A 7534-nucleotide genomic window follows, 5' to 3' on the forward strand; every position below is an offset into this window, starting at 1 on the left:
GAGGAGATGGATAATGAGGGGGACGCTGGGGGAAGACGGAGCTGGGTACCTCCCTGGCTTTTCCCTATTCAAGCTTTGGGAGGTGAGATGAAGGGCCTATTCAGGCACCCTAAGACATAGCCACCTTTTTCTTCTCTTTAAGCAGTGTCACAGATAGCTCAGCCTGGCCTGGGATGCCACCTTTAACTACGTAGAGCTCAGTCCTGCCTAGAACAGCAGCTTTAACTCCCCATCATCCACCCTCCACCTCTCAGGTGCAAGGGTTTCAGCCATGCGCCACCATGCCCAGCTCTGCTCTGAGATTAAGGCAATTTTCCCGTTAGGATCTCTATCTCTCCATGTCCATTGAGTGACTGTGTTTACAAAAAGAGTACCTGGTCTCAATGAAATGAAGTATGCACAGGAAAAAAAAAATCAAGGAAATATACCAAGATTGTATCTCTGAGTGAATTTTTTTAATTGTCTTTATTTCATCCAAGCTTACAAACAACTGTGTTAACCCTTTTAACATGAAAACCTGTATTTCTAAATTATCTCCCTATGCAACAGTACACATGCTGTGTTAGTATGTATTATTAACCTACAGCTATGCAAAAGCAATCTATGGGACAAAAGACCTGGGGAGCACACGACCCTCCCTCACCCACCTCCACTCAGGAGAAAAGGGAGCTCCTCAGTGTTCTTATCAGACAGTGATTTCCCCTGATATATCTGTATCCTGTTTTTCAGAAGAAGGGCTTAAGCAGAGGCCAGCTTCGGACCCATGATAGGCCTACATGTGTGTTGGGTAGTTCCCTGCACCTGTGTGTGCCTGCGTTCACCTCCAGAACGCGAAGTTAGACTCCGCCCTCATTCTGCCTCTTCCTGTGCCCAGGTGTTTCAGCTCATCCCTACCTTCCCCACGTCTCTCCCTGAGCCCCAGTCCCACTCACAGACAGCCCAGCTAACCTGGCCCTTGGCCCACACCCGACTGTTTCATCTCCATTTTTGTGACTCTATCTCCCCAGAGGACCACAAGCTCTGGGAGGTCAAGGCATGAGCATCTCTTTGCTCCTTTTCCAGGCGGAGCCCAGGCAGAGCCCAGGCGGGCTGTCTGCACATGCTATTAAACTAGACAGGCGTTTTCCTCATCCTGCGCCCGATGCTTGAAAATCAAACAAAGCCGAAGGGACCAAGACACGCCCTGGCGGGGGGGGGGGGGGAAGGGCTGGGGGACCTGGGACTCGAGTCTCCTGTCCATCAGTAATTAGAGCAGTGGGGGAGGGGCTGTCCTTGGCACAGACTGGTCCTTAATGGCTGCTGCCCCAGAAACTGCCTTCAGATCGACAGCCAAGGGAATCGCGATGAAAAATTCATCAGCTTCTTCCTTTCCGCGGCCCAGCTGCGCCTAGCAAATGACCTCGGCGGGAGCAAGCCCCGCTGTGAAGCAGCGTCTGGCGGCTTCGAGGGGCCCCAGCCCAGGCCCGTGGGGAGCACTGCACCGCAAGGCAGTGAACACCATAACACATGCCTGCGGGGCCTAGAAGGGACCACCGAGGTCTGGCTGCTGGGGACCAGAGACGGTCTCTCCCCGACCTTTTGGTGCAAAGCTACTAGGAGCCAGAGAGTCCTTCTCTGACAGGCGCCTGCGGTCTTGCCCGCGTCGTGCTAAAGCATGCACACACTGCTCTAGACAAGCCAGGAACTGCTATCTGCAGCAACATCAATTGGGTGGACACCTAGGATCCTGGCGCGCGCACACACACACACACCTAAGCTGTAAAAATTCTAACCCACCCTCCCTGGCCTCAAACTGCCCCTTGACGATCCGGAATGGGTAACGCCCGCCCGCAGGAACCACAGCTACAGAACTGAGGTGTCCAGGGAGTTTGACAGGGACCAGAGTTGGGGAAATGCCGCTGAGTCGCAGGTTTCTGGAGGCCTCTCCAGCCCCTGCCATCTGGGCACTGCTCAGACAGACGCTGCGTGGGTCCCCGGAGCTTGCCACCCCCGCGCCACGCTGCCAGCCATGCCGAGGCGGCTGGAGGAAAGCTCCACGACCGAGATCGCTGGACCCGGGGTGGGGGTGAGGAGCGGAAGGAGGGAGGGAGAGGGACGTAGGGGGGAGGGGGTGAGGCGCTCCTGGACTCTGCATCTTGAAGTTTTCTTGAAATCAAACTTTAATAAGCACTGATGTCTGGCCCGCGGGCCACGCAATGTGGTGAGATGCCCGTGTTAGCCTGTTTGGGCTCCGCAGCATTTTGTGCCGTTCGGCAGAGGAATCAAATGTGATTAGGGAAGTTTTATATTCAGGTCAGGCTTTCCCAGGACTGCCAGGACTGCACTAGATCTTAGGCCAACACCGCCATCTGGTGGTAAGATCCACAGGCGCGAGCAGGTGCGGGGAGACCAAAAGGAATGATGTCATGGTCTGCAATTTTTTTCTTTGGGGGGAGGGAGGGGAAGGAGGGTGGCTGCGGAACTGGTATTGCCCGGTTCGGAGTTTTAACCAAGTAAGAGAGGGCCCTTCCTAGAGCTAACGCTCTTTGTTGCACACCATTGCAGAACTGACTTTAAAACTGAGAGTCAACGGCTTCGACAGCCTTGAAGCAGGACTTCTTATATGATCTTCCCTGGGCCCATCTAAGTTGGTCCTTGACAGCCCCTCCCCCAGGTGTTTCTCCCTCCGAAATTCAACTGCAGTATTGTTTGTGTGTTCACACCGCTCTTGCCTTCTGATAAGTTTTCATTCCCTCAAGACAGACTTCATAAGCATAGGGACCCATCCTCAGTAGCGTGTCCCTGGTTCCCTCAGACACTCTTCTGTTCCTTTCTTTATCATATCTGAATAAAAAGGCCAGCTTCCCAGATCCCCATCTCCCCAGACCCCCAGACTCGCAGATCCCCAGCTCCCTTACTCTTCTGTCTGCAGTGTGCCTCTTCCTTTTGCCGCTCACCTGACCTCTAGCCAACATCTGGCAGCAAGCACCGTTCTGCCTGGCCCCTCAGCCCACCCAAGACTAAGAAGGAAAGGTGGCTTAAGGTCTCTGAGCCGGCTGGCTGCACATTTAAGCTTCAGGTGAGGGCGCAATGCAGCTTGGTTGTGAGCTGGTTGTTGATTCCTGCACTGCAGATCTTCTCCGTTTTCTTCTCTTCTTTGGCTTTTTCCTGTACAATACTCGGCTATTTCAGAAGCAAATCCTCCCACCTCCCAGACACTCTCGCTTCCTCAGTGTTCCCTCTCCTACCTTAAAGTATTTGTGTCATCGCCTAGCTTTTTATTGCCTTTGACTTCAGAGGAGGAAAATAGGGGGAAAAAAAACTTTTTGTCTTTCCAAACCCTATAACAGAAACTATTGACTGCAAGAAAAACAAGGGTAGGGGAGAAGAGGCCCCTGAGACAATACAAAAGAAAATGTAAAGAAACTGCCACTAACATTCTCAGAAGCATGGATAAAATGCTGAATGCAATATATATGTGTGTGTATGTATGTATGTATATATATCACAAGAAAGGGAATATTCAGAATATGGGAAAGGCATAGAAATTTTTAAAATGCTAGGATGCTAATAACAATTAAAGATTTAAAAAAATAATAACATTTCACATAAGCTTCCCAGAAAATGTAATAAAAAGGCAAAAAGATGGTCAACTTGTAACAAAGATAAAAGAAAACAGTATCAGCCCACTAAGCAAAGTCAGCTACACAACTTGAGGGTATGAAGGCAAAATGATAGCGATCAAATGGGGGTCCTTCGATTTAAAATGTCTTTTGGAAGGTTTGATGTGTTGGAGCACACCTGTAACCCCAACACTCAAAACACTAATGCAGAGGAGTGTCATTCAAGGTCAGCCTGAGTTACATATCGAAACTGTCTCAAAATCAAGTCCTTAAGAATTCCAAAGGGATGACAACAACAGAGCTTAAACCGGGGGTGGGCCTGGTGGGTTGAGAACAGCATCTTGGACACTCTCATACACAGCAGCTGGATTTCAGTGTCCCATACAGGGGAAATACTCGCTCAAATTGAGAAACCTAACTCTTCCATTGGCAACCAAGAAAGCAGAAATCACTGTAGCTGTTTTGAAGTGAAGGAGATTTAGCATGGGTCACTGAGTTGCTACAAGAAGAGGAAGTGATGCTTCTAGAAATCTTAATCTGCAGAAAAGCCTCCCCCTTTGAGGAACCAGAGCCTGTGGGAGGCTGCTCCTCTGACTCCCCACCATTGTTGGGAAGCTCCAAGAGCACACAGCCTTAGGCTAGCTACAACAAAACACTATGCTGTTTGTGGCATAGTGGGCACTGTGAGCAGGGTCCATTATACCACTGAGCAGGAATCACTGACACTTCCTGAGAGGCCCTGCCAGAAACATAAAGGCCTATGTTTCCAAATTTTAAAATATGACTGAGGCTTGAGAATGGTTTCATGGTTAAGAAAACCTGCTGTTCTTGCAGAGGACCTGGGTTCCACTCCCAGCACCCATATGGTGGCTCACAAGCTTCTGGAACCCTAGTTCTATAGCATCTGATGCCCTCTTACGTATGCCTTTTGCTGACACCAGGCATGCATGTGATGAACATAGAAACATGCAGGCATAGCACTCATTTTTTTTTTTTATTTAAAAGGAGGTGTCATCTCTAAAAACCAAAACCAAACAATAACTGCCTTCAACTGGAGTACCTAAAGAGAACAAGGTTGACCACGGGCTCTGCAGAATATAGAAGGCAAGCCTTCAGGACTGATGGTGAAAGAAGACTACAGAAGAATGAGGCATGGGACCTTCTGTAGACTCTCTTCTAGAAGATACAAATGGCTCAGAGGTTAAGATCACTGGCTGTTCTTCCCAAGGTCCTGAGTTCAATTCCCAGCAACTACATGGTGTCTCATAACCATCTACGGTGAGATCTCTTACTCTCTTCTGGTGCAGACAGAATATTGTATAAATAATAAATAAATATATATTTTTAAAAGAAAATACAAATGAGATGAGTAAATGTACTGGGAAAATAGTTTCCAGTGCATAGGAATGAATTGCTAATGGTGGTAAAGAAAGCTAGAGGAGCAATATGAATTTAAGAATAATAAACTCCAGGAAAAACAAAAAGTTAATAAAGAAAGCATAATCATAATACACTATTTGACTTTGTTATGAAGACTGTTCCTATGGTCACAATTATATGAATCTTGGTATTAACTTGAGAAAGTTGTGAAAAATTTTATTGCATTGGTGGAGCAATCAGGAGAATGGACATAAGAAGGATTGGTGAATTTGAGGTCTCTCTTCTCATTTTGCACTATAGAAACTGAACACATAAGCTCAAACATTAGAGAGAAGAGAATTAAGAAATGGGAAATTGCTGGTCGTGATGGCACACGCCAGTAGGATTTGCTGAAGAAGGAAGAGGCAGGAGGATCATGAGTTCATTTTTAAAAAGAAAAAAAAAAGAAATGGGAATAGCAATATGAGTATTTAGTCATATGTTTGAAGGTATATCCTCAAAGAAAGTTGAATGGTTAAAATATAGGGTGAAATCTGGAAATACAGCAGTGAACAGTATAATTTGGAATTATACGCCACAAAGTGTTACACAACTTGTCTTAATGATGTGTGTATAGGTCCTTGTCTTTTATCTTGTATTTAAAATTCAACTTTGTCAATCATATACTCAAGTTTTACGTTGTTGGACATAAAACTCAATGAGAAACTTTAACATCACAGGTAGGGAAAGACCTCCTCCACAGCCCTCTTTCTCATAGAACATTTATTGTGTACACAAACTTACGGTAATGATGAATTTGCACCATTTTCAATGTCAGGGTAGCAATGGATGACAGTACTGAGAGGCATGATTTATTCATGAAGGAAGAAGTTGATTGAGCAACAATTAATTATGATTTTCTTTATCCAGCATTTTTTTTTCCTTATAGACAGGGTCTTGCTATATAGCTCAAGCCAGCCTCAAATGCCTGATCCTCCTGCCTTCATCTCCAGAATCCTGGGACTGTAGTCATGCATGACCAGATCTAGAATTAGCCATCACTGTCTGCCATAAATTCATATATGTTCAGCTATTGGGGGGCTGGGCTATTGAGAGCACAGACACTTTCTTTCCTGTCAGGGCTATCTGGAGCACATAGCTTCCGACCATCGTCCTTGCTGAGATCACTCAAGAGACGTGTATCTGGACCCAGATGCTCTCCGCGGAACACCCACCATCTCAGAGTTAAGCAAGGCTATGCGACTTGTCCAAAACAACAGGCTATGTATGGAAGTGGTGACTGCCCCTTCCAAGCCATGTAAGAGCTGCGCCCTTCCCTCCCAGCTGTGAGGATAGCTGAGAAAAGAGCATTTCATGACAGCAGTATCTTGGGCTGCTGAGTTACCATTGGCAGAGCTTTACTCTGAGAATGACTCATCATTCATTAGAGGTGGGGTGGTCTGCCTTGGACCTTTGAGATGTTGGTGAGAGTGTGTGTGTGGCTTTGTGTGTGTGCTACTGAAGCATAAAGAATATTAGCACAACATTCTTTTTTTCTATTTTGTCCCTTATAATTTTAATATGTGCTAATAAATGGAAGTCATTTGACTGAGTTACCACCATAAATTTATACCGGAGTGACTCTGAAGTGATAATGGGTTTACACTGAGTCCACGTTTCTTTTGCACAGGCTACTGGGACCCCTTACAGCCAGGAGGTTGATCTGAGAGTACTTGGCCACTTTGGGCTCATAACAAAGTGCCACAAACTGAGTGTTCCCACCATAGTTGCATTGGAAATGTCCCCACAGTCCCATACGTTTTAAGTGGTTCAGTTTGGGAGGTTGTGGGAGCCTTAGCACATGGGAGCTAGCTGCAAAGAGGATTTGTGAATGAGTCTTGCAGGTGCTGCCTGTCTCTGGCTCTGGTCTGTTCTCTCTACCGTGTGAAGAAGCCCATGACTCCCAGTCAGAGCCACTAACACTGCTGTGTCTTCTCACTGTGATGCCTGCCGTGCCCTCCAGAGTCACAAACGCCACTAATTCCTTCTCTCCTTAAGTTGCTTCTGTTGGGTAGCGTGTTACAGCAATGCAAAAGGTGACTGATATTGTGCTATGAACAACAGAAATTTACTTCTCATAGCGCTGGCATGTATAAGCATGGCTAAGTTCAGATGAAGACCCCTTTCTGGGATGCAGACTACTGTATGGGTTCTGCTTCATGAGAATACTAATAGTAGCAATGTTCGCAGAGGGCTCAATTCTCTGGACCTGTATCATTTCCTAAAGAACCCCACCCCCTTCAAAGAGAGTGAAGATCCTATCACATAAACTCATGAAGGATGCAAACATTCAATACATAACAGAGATGAAGTAGGCAGCAATGTGAGGGATCTTTTCTCTGTGTAAAGTTAATTGACCTTCCAGTGAACTGACCCCACAAACAAACCACTGAGATAACTCACACAGGAAACAGAATGAACTGTGGATGGGGAGGGCTAGACCAATGGTTTTCAACCTGTGGGTTTCATTTGACCCCTTTGGGGTTGATCAGCCCTTTCACAGGGGTCGCCTA

At 46.7% G+C, this 7534-nt stretch overlaps 1 long non-coding RNA gene across 1 annotated transcript; it reads left to right on the forward strand.

The window, feature by feature from the left end:
- Nucleotides 1-1894: 1894 nt before the first annotated feature.
- On the forward strand, nt 1895-6499 carry LOC132649270 (uncharacterized). Its single transcript, XR_009587713.1, has 3 exons — nt 1895-2065; nt 4608-4880; nt 6102-6499. It is a non-coding gene; the product is annotated as an uncharacterized LOC132649270 (long non-coding RNA).
- Nucleotides 6500-7534: the final 1035 nt, after the last annotated feature.

The sequence above is a fragment of the Meriones unguiculatus genome, chromosome 19, assembly GCF_030254825.1.
Source record: "Meriones unguiculatus strain TT.TT164.6M chromosome 19, Bangor_MerUng_6.1, whole genome shotgun sequence".
Classification (NCBI taxonomy): domain Eukaryota; kingdom Metazoa; phylum Chordata; class Mammalia; order Rodentia; family Muridae; genus Meriones; species Meriones unguiculatus.